Source organism: Pinus tabuliformis, chromosome 4_1 (genome assembly GCF_031772625.1).
Source record: "Pinus tabuliformis cultivar Carrire ecotype Pingquan chromosome 4_1, CPIR1, whole genome shotgun sequence".
NCBI lineage: Eukaryota > Viridiplantae > Streptophyta > Pinopsida > Pinales > Pinaceae > Pinus > Pinus tabuliformis.
In genome coordinates, this window is record NC_142303.1 from 510821881 (window position 1) to 510843662 (window position 21782).

The following is a 21782-nucleotide window of genomic DNA, read 5'->3' on the forward strand; positions in this document are numbered from 1 at the left end:
TATCCGAGAAATACAAATTTGGGAGAGAAACATCAATCCATGGTACCATGTTGCTCCCAGTTTTCCCAAAAAATGTCGTTTAGGGCCTCAAAATGACTCTGGAAGTTCAGGACCTGAAAAACTACTAAAAATAGTAAACTATGCTACAATTAAGGAAACTGAAAAGCTGAAAGAAACAATGGTGGTGGTCCAAGTGGACTTGGAAGGTGGCCACCAATATCCACCTGGATCATTCCTCCCCCCTTAGAAAGGAATGGCACCCATTGCGTAGAGTTCCTCCATGAGATCATGAAACTTCTGTTGAACTTGGTCCCTGGTCAGCCACTTGCCTTGGTGAAGGAGTTGGTCTGCTTTGACAACTCGATACAGTTTGATATTCTGCTAGATAGTGTGGTTGATCTGTGTGTCCATGATCCAATTATTTGTAGCTTGTTCCATGCAATCTGGATTTAACTCTCTGGGTGTGAGTTGTTCTACAATGTTGGAGGTGTCTAGTAATGGTGGAAAGTATGGCGAAAGGCGGTCCACATTGAACACTGGATGCAAGCCAAGGAATGGGGGAATGCTAAGCTTAAATGCATTGTCTCCCATAGCCTTGGTAATGGTTTAAGGGCCATATCAGAGTGGTTTTAGTTTTCGATAGGCTCCGGTAAGGCGTTCCTTTTGCAAATGAAACTAGATTTTCTCACCCACCTGAAACTTGTGTGGCACCCGATGTTGATCATGTTACTTCTTGTACTTGGAATTTGATTTCTCCAGAATGTCGTGGACCTACTGGCGAATATGTTGGATGTTATCAATGAAGACATTTGCCTTATCTGTTTCAGACTGGACATGAGCCAAATCTACGTGAGTAGGTACAAATGGCATGGCCACATCAATGGGACATAGTGGCTAGAATCCCAAGCTCACCTGAAAAGGGTTGTGGCTAGTCGAGCTATGGAGAGCCCGATTATAGTTGTGCTAAACATAGGGGAGGCTCTCATCCCATGTGAATGGATTCTTTTAGTTGTACATGCACAAAATGTGTATGATCATCCTATTGACAACCATTGTCTAGCCATCAATTTGAGGATGGAAGGTTGTGGACTTAGTGAGTTTGGTGTGCAGCATCGAACAGAGACTGGACCAAAATGTACTGAGGAACCTGCTATCCTGATCTGAGATGATAGACTGTGGCATCCCAATGTGTACCCACACTCATTCAAAGAAGAATTTAGCAGTGGTTTCTGCTATTATATTCTTCTTGCAGGCCACCATAATGACCATCTTCGAGAACCTGTCGACGACCACAAAAACACAGTCATGTCCATGCTTAGTAGAAGGAAGGTACGACATGTAATCCATGGAGATGGATTCCCAAGATCGACTAGGGGTAGGCAGCGGGGTATAGATGCCTTGCTTCTTGATGGTCGGTTTGGCAATGACGCAGGCAGTGCATGATCTGATGTACTTCCAGACATCCTCTCAAAGATTCGGCCAATAGAAATACTTCTGCAGTATTCCCACCATTTTCTCGACCCTGAAATGCCCAGCAGCTTGACTATAGTGTGCTTCCCAAATCATCTTGGCACACTCACTTGAAGGAACACAAAGGTGACCCAGGTGGTATATCGGGGCATTCTGGAGGTGAAAATCTGGAACATGCTGACCCTCCAAGAGTGTCTGGTATGTGTAGCCGAATTCTAGGTCGCTTTTGTAGATAAGTGGCTAATGATAAGTATTGTGCCCACAAGAGTTGAGCATGATGGTTAATGCCATGATCGTCGGTTGACTAAGGAAATCTGCAACATTATTGGTGCTGCCCTTCTTATACTTGATATTCAAATGGAACTGTTGCAGGTATGTGGACCACTTTTGATGGTGATCATTCTGCAATTTCCCTTGGGTCTATATGAACTGCAAGGGTCAGTTGTCTGTCTGGATGACCGTTTCCCTACCTAAAATGTAATGCTTCCATTGTCAGCAGGACTTCACAATGGAATACATCTCTTTGTCATAAGTGGGATACTTCCAGACTGTGTTTGAAAGTGTTTCATTGTAATATTCCACTGGATGCTCGTGTTGAGTAAGGACCACCCCAATAGCATAGTCAAAGGCATCTATCTCAACCTCAAATGGTTGTTGCAAGTCTGGTAATGCGAGCACTAGTGCCGAGTAGAGGCGATCTTTCAACTTTGTGAATGCCTTCTGTTGAGATTTAGACCAAAAGAATTTTTCTTTCACTCCTCCCTTGGTGACTTGATTCAAGGGCCAAGTGATATGAGAAAATCCCAACATGAACCTACGGTAGAAGTTGGAAAGACCTAGAAAGTTGTGGAGCTCTATTAGAGTGGTTGGAGATGGCCAATCCTGAATGACTTGGATCTTGGCTAGATCCACATGCACCCCCCATTCATCAATAATGTATCCCAGATGCTGAAATTGGGTCATGCCAAAAGTGCATTTCTCCAAATCGGCACATAACTTGTGTTGCCACAGTGTTTGGAGAACCCGTCGGATGTGGTGGAGGTGCTCTTCCCAACTTTGGCTAAAGATCAAGATGTCATCCAAGTATACCACTACTAATGAGTTGGTGAATGGCCGTAAGATGTCATCCATTAGCCTCATGAAGGTTGCAAGAGAATTCGTCAATCCGAAAGGCATAAACAACCATTCGAAAAGGCCCTCCTTGGCTTTGAAGGCAATCTTCCACACATCGGAGGGTTCAATCAATACCTGGTGATATCTTGACTTCAAATCGATCTTGCTGAAATATTTTGCCCCCTTCAGTTGGTCCAGGAGGTCATCAATCTATGGGATTGGGTACCTATTACAAACAATGATCTTGTTTAGCACCCGATAGTCAATACAGAGTCTCCATGTCCCATCCTTCTTCTGTACCAACACGATCAGGCTCCCACAGGGCGATGAACTCGGATGGATGTGACCTTTCTACAACAACTCTAGAATGGAGCACCGATAGATTGGTCCATTGGGTAGCGACGCACCTAGGGTTAGATCAATGGAGTGCTTGACTTGACAGTGCAGAGGAACCCTTACGAGGGAGGTGAAGATGTCCTCGTACTCCTCCATGACCTTGTCCATATGTAGTTGTCATGCAGAAGGGACCTATCTAGAGGTTGTGGCCACCGTCTTCTTCTTTCCTTCAAGGCATATCATCAGGAAAACAAATTTGCCGGTTTTGGAAATGAGCTTACTGCATTGTTTTGCAGTGACAAAAGAGATGGCGGTAGGCAGTGCTACCTTCGGTATCCTGTACAACTTATTTCCCAAAGTAATAATAACAACACGAGGCCTTGAATCATACATAGCATGTCACTTCCACAAGTATGGTTGTCCTAATAATACATCACAAACATTAAGGGGAGCAATGTCACACAGTACCTCATCCATGAAGGGCTTGATGTTGTCTAGAAGATGACATTGCTGGCTCACGCGAAGATCCCATCCTTGGTGAAGCCACCCAATGGTGTAGGATTGTGGATGTGTTGTGGTTGGTAAGCCTAGTCGCTTTAGGACCTCTGCTGAAATGAGGTTCTTTTGGCTCCTGCTGTCGAAAATGAACTGTAGCAGGAAGCCCTTTACCCACACCTAGGAGTGGAAGAGATGCTCCTCCTCTGGATCTTCGAGTTCCTCCTTCTGGATCTTCGTGGTGGCAATGATGGCATTGGGCACTACATTGATAATATGCTTCCCTTTGTCATTCCCCTTGTTAGGTTCTAACTCAGAGTCAGAAAATGCAAACGATTCTAAAACCTTTAGCTCAGACACTAGTGACTGATTGGCCCGACACTCGCATTGTGAGTGGAGCTCTTATGGAACTCACACCACTTTCCCATGTCCTTTTTCAGCTTCGCAGCTCTGTTATTTTCTTACAACTTTAGAGGGTTGCCTTGGGCCACCCCTCCTTAGCTTTGTCCTTTGTTCTGTGGTTTGGGGCAACCTTTCCCTTCCTTCATATTCGCAGATCCAAAGTCTCGCTTCTTCTGTTTAAACTTTTGCTTGATCTTGACGGCATATCAGTATGCCGTGTCGAGCGAGGAGATGTTCAGGAATTCTATTTCTTCCTGGATATACTTATGTAGGTAGTTGTGGTATTTGAGTACCAAATGCTGCTCTGAATCATTGATACCCAACTTTGTGCAAAGGGTATGGAAAATATTGGTAAACTACGACACGTCTTGGTCCCTTCCCTTCTGCAGCGTGGTCCACTTTATGTATTGATCCTCATAGCTTCCGACAGGGTAGTATTACTCCTTGATGGTAGTCCGGAATGAATTCCAAGTGGTTGCAGCTAAAAATAGTGAGGTCATACTTTCATCCTTCTGCTCGTAGTAGGTTTCCCACCAATCCTTAACATGGGGGGCGACTTTGAGAAGAGCGAAAGTAATCTTTTCCCGCAGGGAAAAATAATGAATAGAAAAATACCCTTCTAGCAGATTTAACCATTTATCTATGGCATCTGCATCTATCTAACCCTCAAATATGGGAATGTGAAAGTTAACTTGTACCTTAAAAGTTGTGTTGCTTCCAGAGTAGCTACTGGAAGTAGATGTGTCGCCCTGGGTAGCCGTTGAAGGACATGGTCAAAGTTGTCCATCATCGCGTTCCTTTGTCACTCGAGGGCCTCTTCGAGCAATATTTTTATAGGATCTCCTGTCCCATCATCTTTCTTTTCATCCGCCATGGGAGGCCGTTGGGATTTGTGATGCTAATCTTGTAAAGGTTTGACCAGTTCAAGCCCTAACTCCTTATACCCCAACCTCGTTGGGGACATGCAAAGAAAGACAGAGAAAGAGAAGACCACTCGGATACCATTGATCCAGATTTAAACAAGAATGCAACAAATTACAGATATAACCATACATATAGATATGCAGTAGAAATAAAAATTCATTTCATTACTGTAAAATACTAAAATATGCTTACAAACAGAAATGGAAATTAACTAGCTAGGGCAATGGTAGCTTATCTCTGAGAAGCGATGTGGTGGGTACATGCCTCTGATATGTGTTACAATGAGACTCAAAGGCCTATTTATTATTCAGAAACAATGGAAAACCCTAAAAATCCAAAAACCTAACCCTAGAAGATGAAACGACAAACTATGGGCCCCGTTTGGGTAAATTGGTACATCGACTTCCTGGGGTTGTAACTTTAGCATACAATCTCCGTTTGATGCACACAATATCTCGTTAGAAAGATCTATCTGAGAACTATAACTTTGGGAAGAGACACATCAGTTCATCCACCTATGTTGGTCTCAGTTTTCCCAAAAAGAATCCTTTAGGGCCTCAAAATGGCTCTGCAGGTTCAGGGCCCGAAAAACTACTAAAAATAGTAAGCTGTGCTACAATTAAGGAAACTGACAAGCTGAAAGAAACAATGGTGGGGGTCCAAGTGGACTTGGCAGGTGGCCACCAATATCCACCTAGATCATGAAGGGAATTAATCAAAAGGAAGAATGGATTAGTCTTTGGGGTGTCTTGCATTTATCCAAAATGAAGAAGTTGAAGAAGATTAGAATTTTTGGATATCCAAAAACAACTATGGAATGGGCTAACAAAAGATTTCACTTACATTTTTTGAATTTAGAAGTTTAGTAGGTTAAAGTCTGATCCTTGAAAAAGGAATTTTATCTGATCCTTGCAAAAGGAACTTTATGATGTCCATGTTTCTAATTTTTTCAGGGAATCAAATGCTTTAGTTGATTTCTTATCAAAATAAATAATTCTATTAGGAAATAGATTTGTGGAAATTATTCAATTTAGGAATCAGCAAATGATATCATGATATTCTATTTTTTTGTTTTAATCCTTTTCCCCTCTATTTTTTAATTATCAATTTTTTTTTATGTAATTGTCAAAACCAAAATATATTTTTTCTGATAAAAAAAATTGTATTGAAAAAATTCATAGAAAACTAGACATGGTAACTTTTCATTTTCTAAATAAATAAATAAATACCTTTTTTTCTTTAAAAAAAAATTACAGTTTTTTAATATATCTATATATAGATATATATATATATATATATATTATATATATATATATATATATATATATATATATATATATATATATAAGCTAAGTCACAGGACACGTCTGTCAGGGTCATGTGTCCCGTATTTCACGTGTTGGATATGAAATATGGCCTAAAACATGTCCAAAACATTTTTTTATTGTGTAGTCCAATCATGACATGCGTTTTTGATGTGGAAAAAATGTGCCCTAATGTCTTTGCCCCTTAGTGTTGTGGGGAAAAGTATCCGACTCGGAATGACCCTATCCCGACTCTAAGGGTGATAGTTCCTTAGCAACAACTGAAAGTAAAGCTTTGATATTTTCCTTTATGAAAGTACAGAAAAGGAAGAAAAGATTGACCAACCGATATCCTTCACTTTTGTCGATCTTGTCTTCTCTCTTCGTCCCTTGCTCCCAGCTCCTTGTTCCCTTGCCGGCCCAGCTACACAAAGATCCTGCACAAACAAGAGAGGGAAACTACAAGAAACATGTACTCATAACTGATGCATGGATTAGAGTGAATCAGATATACAAGTAAATACAATACATCAATGCAATACAAGTATATAGGAGAACATTCAAAGCTTTATTGATAGAAGTAAAAGGTTCTGAGAAGGTTACAACCATCAATGGCTCCAATCCAGCAGCACCTCCCCAGCAGCAAGAAATCTCCTCTTCACCTCTATAAAAGCAATCACCCAATAGCTCTAACTGTAAACCAACAGCACTTCCTTGCTTTGCACAAAATTCCAGCCTCCCTAGACCTCATAGAAGAGCTCTATATATAGGGTAGAAGGAGAAAGGATGAGTCAGCTTGAGACTGACATAAAGCTGCCTTGTGTCCTCTCCCTCTTCAGTTAAACTTCAGTTCTTGAGTCCACTTGGAGATCCTTGCTTCCACATGGAGATCAAGTACCTCTTACTCATCATAGGATGAATTCCTTGAACCAAGTGTCAGTTTGGAAGCTTCCTGAGCAGTTGACACCTTGCAGAATGACTGTGCCACTTGGCCAATCTCGCCCAGCGCAGGTAGCCTTCATTGGTTTTGACTTTCAGCGCAGGTACAAGGAGGAGCAGTTGACATTCAGCACAGATGCTCAATGGAGCAGCTGACATGATCCAAAAATAGCCTGTTTTTGAGTGTTTTCAGGTGGAGAACTGATAGGAAGTGCTGTGGTTTGCTGACCTTGTTCCTCTAGGGGTAAGAACAACATGTTTAGGGACTTTGGATCCCTGTAATTATCGACATTTCATGCTCCATGCTGCAAGGCACAAAAATGTCTATAACAGTTGCCCCCTAAAGTATGAGGCCGTTTATCGGGTGAAATGCTTTATCCAGAGGGTCTGAAGTTCATTCAAGTGCTGAGAGGTGCCCTGTAATACAATACAATACAATACATTATTTTTCATTCTATTTTCATGATCTAGCTAAAGCGGGCATTCCCATGCTCAGCTTTATAAATACATTTTGGTACATAGAACAGACGATCGTCTGATGGTAGACTGATAATTTTCTGCTGAAATTATCATCCTTTGAGTAGGATGATCATCTGCTGCAATGATGTACATGACAAATGCTTTTATATTTCCTGAATATGTATCGCAGCCCGGATGGATGAAACTAGATCCGGGGTCTTCAAACTCGTTCGATCTTCACTCTAAGTACAAGTCGATCCATGTGAGAATTTCGCTGAAGTCGAACATGGAAAGACATCGCTTGATTACCGGTCAATGATGAAAACCGTTAACAAGCGCGAGAGGAATCACCGATAATGATAATGACCCTCAAGGTACTGCAGTACAATCCACGTGGCGTGAATAAAGGACTTGGCGTCGAACGGCACGCAAAATCTTCTGGTCGAAGGTCATTGATGTATACCTGTCGCCGGAAGTGAGAAACTTGCCATTGAGGCATGCAAGCTTCAAAGTACTGATGGGGTTCCGGTTGTTCCTAGATCAACTTCTTGGATAATGAGCTGAAGTCGACAAGAAGCGATCCGTCAAAGGAGGGCCTTAATGAATCCCACATCAATGACATGGAATGGAGCTAATGATTTTAGTGGAGGTGAAAACAAACTGTGATATATGATTCAGGGTGGCGATCATGAATGGATGAAGGATAAAGTATGGCAGTGGATGGGACACGGTCGACACTTTCAGAATGACCTCTCTTGAACATATAACGACACTGATGCGATGGATCGGTAGCATTACCCCAAAATGTGGATGGTTTGGCGAAGACCATGGTGATGAGACCGGTGAATGAAACAACCCAACCCGATGTGGTACGGAAGAAAAGTGTCATGTTCAAGAGCGACTTGCTACCATTAAGCTTTGATGTTCTCCCAATTTTTCCCCAGTCATTTCTGACCAGTACCTCTTTATTTTTGTCAAGCTTGAGGAGGATAACATATGCTTGTTCTATAACCTGCCCTTCGGGCAAGCCCATCGCTATGATTTAACGAGCTTAGCAATAGGGAAACTCGTTCTCGTCTAAAGACAAGTTTGTCGCTATTTAATCATTTTAACGAGTCTAACGACAAGGAAAACTCGGTCCTTTTCATTTTTAGAGAGTCTGAAAAGGTACAGAAAGTTAACTCCAAAATTCCTTTTTCGTCATCTAATCCCTTAAGTCCGAAAAAGTATAAAACAATACAGAAGGGATGGGTGTTCGGTATTTTTAACGAGCCGAACAAGACAAGCGCTCGATCTTTTTGTGCAATAATCCCTCCAGTCCAAAAAGATTAAAATTTGGAGGAGGGATAGCTCTTCCGGTCGTTTAACGAGCTGGAAGGCCAAAACTCGGCGAACTTTTCATATTTTACGAGTCAGTGAAAAGAGCTCAAAGAAGACTCGTCTTTTGAGGAACGAGTGATAAACAGGGATAGCAACTGATTCCAGGTACAGGTTGGAATTTTCCAATCACGGCAGTGTCACAAGGATGGCTAGGTGAAATCACTCTTCGCAGCTGTTTCTCAAAAGAGGTAAACACACAAATGGAGGTGAATGATCGGCCAAATGAAAAGTGGAGGTGACGGTGCACAAACACGACCAAGGCTTTTATGGCTGATGAATTTACGATCTCAAAAGGTTATTTACCGGTTCATTTTTTCTGAATGAGCTTGAACTCTAAAGGAAAGCATGCTCATAATCTTATGTTTATTTTTTAACGAGCATGAACTATGGGCTAAAACTGCTCGGATCTTGCGTTTATTTTTTAACGAGCATGAACTATGTGCTAAAACTGCTCGATATACCAGTCATGGAATAAGAACGCCTCCTGCGAGATAGCTATTTTTTAAGGAGCTTTATCTCACGAAGTTATGCTCCAATATTGGCAAGTTTTTACCTTTGCCCCACAGACTTTCTTCATGTAAGGTCGGAATCGGCTAATCCTACGAGTTTAAAGGGTTAGACCTACAGGTTTAAAGGGAGGACCTAAAAATTTAAAAAATAAATAGTCGTCCCTCGCTCACATTCCAAAAGTTTGCATGCCCCCAGGTATAAAGTATAATTTCGAGATACCGCCATCTCTTACTTATTATCCGAAGAGGGTTCTATTCGCTGCCGCAAATCAATCTCTTTCTTCGGCGATGTCTATCATTGGGTTACTCAAAGATGGTTACCCTCTGTCACAACAATAGAATCTCCTTCTTTGGAGGCTGCCCCTACTTATCCTTCAAAACATTTGTTTTAATGGGTGAGGCTTGCTTTTCCCCAAAGATGGTTACTACTTGTTGCAATAAGGGAATTCCTACTCGGGTATTGCCCACCTCTTTAGACAAAGGGAGCGACCGCTTCGCTCACATAACTTTGACAAAAGAATTTTATCCTAGAACAACCCTCCTTTCCACTGCCGGACGGGGTACGGACTAGTCCATTCTTCTGCGGAAATTCTACCTTATACCCGGGGTTTCTTCTGCCCGAAGCAGACCAGGGTGCATGCCCCCTGGGTCCTAGTCTTTCTTTCCGAATCACTCGTACTCATCGGGAAGGAGGACTGGGGGTGGAGGCGAATCTTGAGTGAACAGACCATTTAGGAATGGTATTTGACTATTTGCGATGCGAGATCCTGGAAACGAAAGTTGGTCTACGAGCTTGACCACCCTTCCTTCGTGTGGAAAACACATTACTCTAAAGAGTGAGGAGACTATCGCTCCCATGCAATAAATATAGTCGCGTCCAAGGAGTAGGTTATAATCCAAGGGTCCTTGGACGACCAACACGTTCATATTGACGGTCTTCCCTTTCAATGTAATAGGCACATTGGGGAGGATTCCTAATGGTCGACTGGTTCCTTTATCAAAACCTGAGAGATTTCTTAACTCAGGTAAAAGCGCCGGGGAACCCAGTGCTTTCCAAGCAACAGAGGAAAGGATACTCACAGACGCCCCTTCATCAATGATAGTACCAGCCATAATCATTCTATAGATCTGGACAATGATTCTGAATGGCATACTGGCTGGTAACCGGGGTCTGCCTAGTTGATTCCAATCAAAGGATACAACCAGGTTGCTTGGTGGTGGGACCGAATATACGGCCGGGTATGACCCTGATGACGTTCCTTCCTGCGATAAAGGAATGGGCGCATTGCCCTGACGCTCATCAGAGTCGGTGCTAATGAAAAGAACCTGGATGGTGTCATCCTTATTCTCTTCAGTGAGGGTGTCGCATGAAGATGACTCTTCGGCGACGGTGTCATTTGAAGATGGATCTTCAATGACAGAGTCATTGGACGATGAAACCTCTGAAGGAAGAACCGGGTCAACTGCCGTATCAACCTTTAGACTCTCGTCTGGTCTGGATTCAGTAGGTTCATTCTCAATGACCGACACTTCAGCTGACCACTTGGGCGGGTCAGCTGGATTTTCAACTATCAAGGGATTAGGCGCGAGTTTTTGGTATCCAGGAGGAAGTCGTAACGGTGAAACTGGATGATCTTCCAAAACTCTCTTTGCCTCATCTAAGAATGGACATTTGTGGATGGCATGCTTGCCTTCACACAATACACAGGGTGATCTTGGTCTCCCTCTTCGTCCTTCACTCTCGCTAGTTGACGGACTGCAATCAACATGACTATCAGAGGCTGATGCTACCGGATTGTGCAACCTTGGGGACCAGTCCCTTAGTATCCGGGGAATACAAGGACAATCACGATGGAAGTGGGTCCCTTTGCAAATGACACATGGCGATTTAGGCCCGGTCGGTGCAGTGTGTGGGTTTTTGTCAGCTGTCTTCTGTTTGCCCCCAGTCGCCTTCGCCATAGGCTCCTTCTGCTTCTTTTCTTTCTTCTTCTTTTCCTTCTTCTCCTTGGGAGGTTGACTTTTGCCAGCTCTACCTCGTGAAGATGAAGGATCAGAGGAAGTATTGTAAGAAGTGGAAGGCTGGTGGGTAGTTCTAGACTGTTCTGACTGTTGATTCGACTGCTCAGGATTAGTGGCGATCTGGACTACATTAGTTGAAAAGAGCCATACAGGTAGGCCAATTGTCAATCCTGGAAGTGACAATGTCGCCATATGAGGCGCACCAACATCTCCCCAAGAGGAGAAGGGATTTGGACTTCCGCCAAGGTTGCCTCCTTGGTTGGTGGGCTCCATACTTTTCAACTGAAAGATCAACGTGGGAATAACAGGTGATTTTGTTCCGCTTAAAATAAATTTTATTAACGACGCTTTTAGACACAAACTTGCTTTTTCATGTTTTAAGAGTCGAGAAAAAGCTAAAGATGACTCTAGTCGCCTTCGATGTATTAACGAGCCCGAAGTGACAAATGCTCGGTTGGACTTTTTCAGTTATAGAGTTTGAAAAAGGCCAAAAGAAACTGCTCTGGAGATCTAGGCAGAGGGTGTGCCAAACCTTTCGCGAAACCACAGAATACGTTTTACGGTACGGGTGGTCGATCTTCGTGAATGCTGTGTTCACTGCATCGCGATCAGTAGGGCGGCCGACACGGCTTCCTAAGGATAAAGGATGATTGCCTATAGGGGTCTCCCAATATATACTCGACGGTACGTGGGAGCACAAGTCCGTATTAGTGCCACCGACTCTCAGGAGGAATCACCCACCTTCGTAGAGATCGACAGTCACTATGTTTAACGACGCCGGAACACGTCTCTACCTAGACCTCTAGATGTTTGTGTTATGTTACAAAGCGTTGTTATGTAAATTGGATTTATTTTAATGTTGATCTTGCTTAGCAGTTTGCCTTTAAGGATCACCACGAGATGTATATATACAACTTCCTAAATGCAATCTAAGATGAGAAGCAAAACTTTTCAATCTTTCAACTTTGAAAACCTTAATCTACTGAGGGAAAAGAAAGACATCAACTTTTCACACAGATCATAGAACACACACTAAATGCACTTTTTCCTAAATCAACATGCAAACTGTCAATAATGCACATGCACAATGCAGATATTTCTTTTCTTTATCCTTAATGTTGATGTAAGACAAAAAGGAAACTGTTGTGCAAATTTGAATCTAATTTCAAGCGGAAGTAAACAAGCTTGTCCAAAATCAAAAGACACCTTAAGATCGACTTGTTTAGACACCGGAAATGTATAGATTCAAACCACAAAATGAAAAACAAACAAACTCAAACAGCCATGAACAGTAATAAACTAGCTCTTAAGACCACTACGACACTTTTACAGTTCAGGATCTAAGAGGCCACAGCTATACTGGTTTGCTTTTCACAATGGGAAACTGTAACTGAAACAAGAAATACTGAAAGAACAATCACAGTTTCATCACACAACTGAGGCGGAATAATGTCAAGGAAAGTTGGTTTACAGCAAGTACAAATGACAAGCAATCAGCAGCAAAATAACAGTGAAAACAGGGCCAAGACTCAGTAGGAAACCTCAACAAGACACTGGCTAACTGGTCCAGTGCAGGCTCTGGTCTGTCAAACTGACTTTCAGCGCAGTTCCCGAAGGGAGTACCTGCGCTGAAATGCAGACTGCCTTTGGGCAGCCTGCACTGAGACACGAGAGTTGCGTTTACAAGGATTTCCGGGTCATAAAAAGCTCAAAAATTCACTGTTTTTGCTGAAATAAAAAGCTATAGGTCAAGTACAAGCTAAGGGATGATCAAGAGGATGAAAAGCTATCACAAAGAGCACAAGAGTCTTTTGTAGATCAGCTCTTCAAATCATGAATCTGCTCAGAAAATGAGCAAGAGTAGCAGCCCCTCTACTTCGCTTTTGATATAGTCAAAAGCTTTTCGATTTGGTACTCTTTTCTTCAAGAAATGAATAGCAAAGATACTACAAATACAATCAAACGGATACGATCCCCAGTGGAGTCGCCAATTTGTTGTGGGGAAAAGTATCCGACTCGGAATGACCCTATCCCGACTCTAAGGGTGATAGTTCCTTAGCAACAACTGAAAGTAAAGCTTTGATATTTTCCTTTATGAAAGTACAGAAAAGGAAGAAAAGATTGACCAACCGATATCCTTCGCTTTTGTCGATCTTGTCTTCTCTCTTCGTCCCTTGCTCCCAGCTCCTTGTTCCCTTGCCGGCCCAGCTACACAAAGATCCTGCACAAACAAGAGAGGGAAACTACAAGAAACATGTACTCATAACTGATGCATGGATTAGAGTGAATCAGATATACAAGTAAATACAATACATCAATGCAATACAAGTATATAGGAGAACATTCAAAGCTTTATTGATAGAAGTAAAAGGTTCTGAGAAGGTTACAACCATCAATGGCTCCAATCCAGCAGCACCTCCCCAGCAGCAAGAAATCTCCTCTTCACCTCTATAAAAGCAATCACCCAATAGCTCTAACTGTAAACCAACAACACTTCCTTGCTTTGCACAAAATTCCAGCCTCCCTAGACCTCATAGAAGAGCTCTATATATAGGGTAGAAGGAGAAAGGATGAGTCAGCTTGAGACTGACATAAAGCTGCCTTGTGTCCTCTCCCTCTTCAGTTAAACTTCAGTTCTTGAGTCCACTTGGAGATCCTTGCTTCCACATGGAGATCAAGTACCTCTTACTCATCATAGGGCGAATTCCTTGAACCAAGTGTCAGTTTGGAAGCTTCCTGAGCAGTTGACACCTTGCAGAATGACTGTGCCACTTGGCCAATCTCGCCCAGCGCAGGTAGCCTTCATTGGTTTCGACTTTCAGCGCAGGTACAAGGAGGAGCAGTTGACATTCAGCGCAGATGCTCAGTGGAGCAGCTGACATGATCCAAAAATAGCCTGTTTTTGAGTGTTTTCAGGTGGAGAACTGATAGGAAGTGCTGTGGTTTGCTGACCTTGTTCCTCTAGGGGTAAGAACAACATGTTTAGGGACTTTGGATCCCTGTAATTATCGACATTTCATGCTCCATGCTGCGAGGCACAAAAATGTCTATAACACTTAGGACACATGTCGCACAAAAAGTCACTCATAAAGCTTGCGCATGGTTCATTTTTTTGTTTTTTTCGATCATTTTTCATCGTCAAAGCTTGCTAGAGTCATTGCTTTGTTGGAAGTTGGTCATTGTTTGCTCATTGGAGTCATTGTTGTGTTGTTAGAAGTTCCTTTAATGATTCCAAACTGTCAACTTCACATCGACCTGGGTCCTCGATAATAGCTTTCATGGTTTGGAGCTCGTGGTTTGGGACTTAAATTTCTTGTTTTTGAGCGTGTGGGGACTAGGTCAACATTCTCTTGTATTCCATACGCCCATACCTATATAATTTGTATCAATGTATTCAAGAGACTTTTCAGGTGTTGACTTCCGCTCACGATTTTTAACTTTTGAAATAGCTTTCTTCATGGTCTCTATAGCTGGATTCATTTTCTTGTTCTCTAAATATCCATCCACAAACATTTCCCATGTTTTGAAATTTGGTTTTCCTCCTTTTTCTAAAACATGTTCAAGAAAGACTCTGCAGTCTCCCTTTTCAATCATTCCTTTGTGATATAGGCATCAATTAGTACACTAGGCACTATGATATCATAACTTAGGCCATCGAATTCCCACTCTTCAAGACAATTTTCGACTCCCTGCATATCCCCAAGTTTGACCATTAAAGAAAGCATGCATATATAGCCGTTGTATTGTTTTAATTGCAAATTTCAATGGATATAGAGAGTTGACTTAAATATATAGGGCTCTACCTAGCTGCGTTTGTCTCACAATTGCCCACATTTTCCAATATGTGAAACTTGAGTAAGTCAGATTCATATACTAGTCAACAAGAGAGCTAGAACTGTCGAGAAAGAAAATATCAATGTTTGATGTCATATGTGCAATATGCATAATGCCCTTGTTGAGATCCTCGATTTGGTTCTCAATCTGTTTAATAAGTTAATAACATGAAGATTCAAGAATGAACATTGAACTGTGAACAATGAACATCATTGATGTATTAAATTAATAAACTAATACTATATTTCAGTATTTTATGTATATATGTATATATATATATATATATATATATATATATATATATATAACGTGTCCCTCGTGTCTTGTTTCCAAGGTCGTTGTGTCTCATGTCAAATACTCGTATTTATGTATCCTCTGTGTCTCGTATCCTTGTGTCAAGCGACTTAATATATAAACATTACTCAAAATGTTTTGAATTGAAATTAATTTCATCTTAGTATATGCACAATCTTCTTGGTTTGTAATGACATGTTAATGGCACTTGGAAAATTAATTTTATGAAAATTTTTAAATATTTGTTTAATGAAAGTAATAAATGTTAAAGAAAATTAAAGTGTCGTGGATTAAGTATCTTTAAGGCTTTTATCATTTTATTTAATTGTAAAAATTGATAATTAAAAATGGGATTTTTTTTAAGATGCAGTGTTTCACATTTTCACTTTAAAGTTTATCGGTGAAATAGGATCTTATGATTTAATCCTATTTTGTAGAAACTATATGTGAAAGCTCATGTCATTGATTTTCACACATATATTATAGATGATATCACCTATGTTTACAAAATGTTCACATTTATATCATAAATGATATCATCGATGTCGCAAATATATATATATATATATATATATATATATATATATATATATATATATATATATATATATATATATATATATATATATATATATAGAAAAAAATAATGAACTAGAGAAAAAAATCCCTTTGTGACATCTCCAATGCATAGCAAATGAACTTTGAAGCATGTATTATAGTTCCAAGTCACTGGTGTTTATCACTTAGGTATAGATTTTTTCAGAAAGAAAAAGCATGATGTATTATATAAGATATATAATGAACAGATACATTTTATAGATAGATCTTCATAGGGCTATTTTTAGCTGACTTTGGATTTTCAAAAATTGACCAACCCATTGAGCTGACACAAGTTGTTGTCAAGAAAAGCATGATAAGAAGATACATTGCTAAAATAGAAGCATAAAGATCTCTTCAAAGAGAGAAACAGTATTCAGAAGCTTGTTCAGGGGGATTCCAAAATTGCTTCAGGCATAATCAGAGCTATATGGAAGAAAATACCAATGAAAACTAAAGCCAGATGCAAAACTAAAAACAAAAGGATTTGAAATTAAGAGCTTGGCAAGGAAAAGTCCTGGATAGAGAAACTTTCCTCACAAAATTTTACCTTCATGCACCATATACCTTGCTCCAAAAGCAGACCTTCCTTTAATAAGGTATCTGCTTGCTGATTCTGTGATCTGAAAATGTGCTGGATGGAGCATCCTTCCAATTTCTTCCAAAGGAACCTGATTTTGTCCAGCCAACCTGTAAGGAGAGGGCTGCTGATGTGGCTCTTTCCTGCTACAAAATCAACCATGACTTTTGAATCTCCAAAAATTGACACAAACTGAATGTTAAAGAAACGACAAAAGGATAAAAGGCCAGCAAGGGCCATCACCTCGGCTTTACTATTCGTGCCCTTTCCTCCATTCCAGGCAATGAGAAATTGATCTTTTTCATTTATGATAATGTGAATGCCACAACCACATGTGCCATTCTGAGCAGCACCATCGAAATATGCTCTTGGAAGCATTGAGAGATTTTGTACTTGCTCCTTCTGATTACACTTTTTTTGCTTTTGTGGTTTCTGTGGTAAAGAGTCATAAAGAGCAATGATGTTTTGAAGAGTTCCCATAAAAGGCTCTTTATTGTCATTAAAGATAGCTTTGTTTCTCCATTTCCAAATACACCATAGAGCAATGATAATAAGAGGCCTCCAGGATTCCTTTTTCCCATTCCACCATAGGAAAGCTTCTTTTGTAGAAAAATGAGAGATATGAGGAAATTTATATAACTTTTCCAGATCTTTCCATAATAGTTGAGTTATACGGTAGTTTAAGAACATGTGGAAATTGCTTTCGTCATCTGACTTGCATATAAAACAGAGACCCGGGCCATGCCAACTCCTTTTTTTCAGATTCTCCCATGTTAAATTTTTATTGTGGAATACGAGCCAGGAGAATAGAATCGCCTTGGAAGGACATCCCGATTTCCAAAAGGTTGGTGGGAAAATCGGCCTTGGTGGATCATTCTTTTTCCCAATCAGATTCTGATATATATCCTTAACACGAATCAGGGAGATTCCTTTAAAATCCTTCCAAATAAGGATATCAGCATCCCGCGTACAGTATATGCCACAGTTCCTCAAAGAAGTTCTGAGATTTCTCCATTGCCGAGCTAAGAGATCCGACATCCCCATACTGTCCGCCTCTTTCCAAAGAGGGAGAGGGCCCTGCCATTCAACTATCAGTTTGTCCCAAGTGAAAATTCCTTTTCTATGGAAAAAATTTAGGAGGGATTCAGGCGGGATGATTTCCTCCTGACCACCCAGGAATGAATCAACACCAATGAGAATCCGGCTACCAGAATGAAAGCTCCAAGTTAAGTTTCTTAAAAAGTACTTTTCAACCTTACGAAAACTCAACCATATTGCTGACCCATAACTGGATCCAATCCTTCCCAGTCTATACCAGTAAGAGATATCTTTGCTTGCCATGTATTTCTTTTTTATTGTGTTGCTCCAGGGGCCTTCTCCATAAATCCCTCTCCATAGTGATTTGCATAGCAGCGCCTTACCAAAACCTCGCAGGTCCAACAGGCCCCATCCACCTAATTTCTTTGGCCATGAAATATCAGACAATTTAGATAAATGAAATTTCCTTTTTTCTGATTGGCCGCCCCATATGAAGTTAGCAGTTAACTTGTTCATCTTCTTTATAATGCTTGCAGGAAGAAAGAATAAATGGGCCCAAAAAATAGCTAGTTGTGTTAGAACTGACTGAGATAAAACAACTCTTCCAGCCATTGATAGGCATTTAAATTCCCATAACGATATCCTTTTGTAGTACCTATCTATTAGCCATTTCCAGTCCAATTTTGAGTAACCTTTTGCTTTTAGCTAGAATCCTAAATATTTTATTCCATGCCTTATGGAGCGCGCCTCTATTCCAAAGAGAGAAGATAACCAATCTACTAAATCCATGCAGACATCATTATGGAGAAAGACTGACTTGTGTTCATTAATTTGCATTCCTGTGGCCTTTTGAAAACGTCTTAAGATGTCATATAAGCATGTCCAGGTGAGTCTGCATAACATTGCAAAAATGAGAATATCATCCACGAAAAGGTTATGTGAGATATAATTTCTTCTACAAATCCTCAGAAGCTGGCACCTTTTATCACTAACTACCATGTTTATATGGAGACTAAGAGTATTCATTGCCAATATAAACAATAGAGGGGAAAGTGGGCACCCTTGACGCAGTCCCCTTTCAGCTGGAAAATAAGAGGATGGTATCCCATTTATAATGACTGCATAGTTCACCCTCTCAACACATGCCATGATCCACTCTATTATTTTTGCATTGAGACCAATCTTTGCAAGTAAGCATCTGATGAAGCCCCAATCTAGGCAATCGTATGCCTTTCGGAGATCAATTTTGAGGATAACTGCTTCACTTTTTTTAGACTGCATGGAAAATAAGCTTTCTTGTGTGTTTGCAATAGCGTCCAAGATATTTCTTCCTTTTAAAAATCCATGTTGATCCTTTGTTAGAAAATTTGATAAAGTCTCCTTGATTCTTTCAGCAATAATTTTCGAGATGATTTTGAAAGAAATGTTACAGAGGGATATCGGCTCAAAATCTTAAAAAGGTTTTGCTTCGCCTTTTTTTCGGATGAGGGCAATTAGGGTTGAGGAGATATTCTAGTGAATACTTCCTGATATTCTGGCACCTTCTACCATCCTTAGCAAATTGGGTTTTATGAGATCAAAAAGGTGGATAAAGAACTCAATTGTCCAGCCATCTGGGCTTGGAGATTTATCCCTCTTGAAAGATCTCATTGTTTCTAGCAGTTCTTCCTCCGTGATTGGCTGAAAGAGATGCTCATTTTTTTCATCATCAAACATTTTTGGAAATAAGTCGATGCCCCATAAGATGTCCTGGATTCTGCAATCCTCTGATCTCTTATAATGATTTTGAAAGTATTTCACAGCCTCATCTGAAATGTCTTGTTGAGAGTATAGATAACCCCCTTTTCCATCACTGATCTTCCAAATTGAGTTTTTTTCACGCCTTGAGCTTGCAAACCTGTGGAAGAATTTTGTGTTCCTGTCCCCTTCCTCTAACCAGATAGCCCTGCTCTTTAGTCTCCAAAAAGCTTCTTCCTGCTCCAGGATTTTTTGTTTTTGTCTTTTAAGCTCACTTATGCGACATCTTGTATTGAAAGGAAGTGAATGTGTAGCCATTTCCACAGAACAGCTGTTCAGCTCCCTTTGAATCTCCGTAAGGTTTATTCTATTTTGAATCCTCTTTTTGATCTGCCATTCTTTGACAACCTTTTGCATATGACAAAGTTTTTCCCTGAAGGTCAAAAATGGGGGTCTATTACCAGTTGCAGCCAGTTCTTTCCAAGTTCCTTTCACAACATCATTGAAATCTGCTTCTTCTAGCCAAGACCTATTAAATTTGAAAGAGTACCCCTTTCTGAATGCCTTTTCTCTCCAGCTTAATAGAATTAGCCTATGGTTTGAGATAAACACATTTCCAATTGTTGAGAAAGGCATGCCTAGTTTATCTATTATGCTGACATGTAGAATGAACCTGTCAAGTCTTTTTGCTATATATGCCCCATCACTCCTTCCATTATCCCATGTCGGGAGCATTTTGGACGGTCTAATGTCAACAAGATTTCTGTGTAATAATTCAAATCTTATACGGTCTGCTAGAGGGTCTTTCTTCCTGCTAATTCCCCAAGATTCATCAGCATTTAACATAGCATTTAGATCTCCTGCAATCATTAGAAACTCAATTTCTAAGATTTCTGATGCAAAAAGTTTTTCCCAAAATGGTATTCTATTTTTGTAAGGAGCATAAATGTTTAGAATGTTGATTGGGCATTCTTTCCCTCTAATTGAAGCTGATATAAGAATGCCCGCAAAACATCTGTATGCCTTTGCTCTGACCCAATCCGGATTCCATAAGACCACCAGGCCCCCAGAAAGGCCATTTGCATTCAAAGCAGACATATGCCAAGAGGGAAACATTTTCCTGAAATAGGATATAGATACATGAGAGTTATGCATGGTTTTTTGGATAAAAATTATTTTTGGCTGTTCTGAATAGAAAAAATTCTTTAGTTCCAAAATTTTTCGGCCTGCCCCCAGACCCCTTACGTTCAAGGATATAATGAAAGTCATTTAGGTGTCTTTTCGGCCATGCTTGCTCTAAGAGGCCCTTCTTGTGACATATCAATTATGGGTACATCAACGAGGGAAAGATTCTGAACTGCTCTGCCAGCTACATCCTCTCTTCCCCTGAAATGTCTACTTCCCCTATTGTTTTTCCTTCTCACTGTAATGCTTTTGGCAGAATTTGGACTTATATGGGGAGAGGATGGTTTTCTGGGCTTATGAATGGTTAAGGGTTCAAATTCAAGCGATTTGTTACTTAAGAGATAGTCTAGGTCGTTGCCAATTGAATTTGATGGGGATGAAGCAAGGGAATTTAGCGGTGTTGGCGAAACCATAGGTTCCTTTCCTTTTTCAGATAGGAATCTTTCCTTTCTTGGAGATGATGAGGAAGAAGGAATAAAGGTGATATGAGAGTCTAGGTTTGCAACTTTGCATGGCTGAGGAACCGGAGGGGGGAGGGGACTTCTTTATCAATAGCGGGTTCCTGGGGAGGCATGGAAGGGAGATAGTCAACCATTTTATCAGATGGGGTTTCTGACTTTTCTGCAATTTCCAGGATGATGCTCTGACTTTGAGGGTGTGTAGACGGAGAAATTATACAAAGGTTTTCTTCTGGATTAATATCTCCTTGCAGATCACTATATTCTGATGAAGATAAGCTTATTGCAGGGGATGGAATCTCTTTCCTATGATTATTTAATCCAAACTTGGATTTTCCATGATGTAGATTATTCAAAAGAGCAGGGTGCCGAGGGCAGTTTTTGATTAGGTGCCCCGTCCTATGGCATGCTGAGCATCTAAATGGGACTCCCCAGAAGTCCAGTCTCTGGTTAATTTTTAAGTCTCTCCAAGATATCTCTATATTGTCAGGAAATCCTCCTCTGTAGGCTTTCTCTATGAGTACCTAGGCTACACGTTTGTCTTTTTCCCCTAAACATCTGGGATCAACATAAACACATTTACCTATTGCATTTCCTATTTCTGTTAAGGTCTCCTTCGACCACAGCTCCAGTGGTAGACCAGGAAGTTTGACCCAAATTAAGTTATTAGAGGGGGTGTTCTTTAGCGGGTTGTAGCCAATATACCACT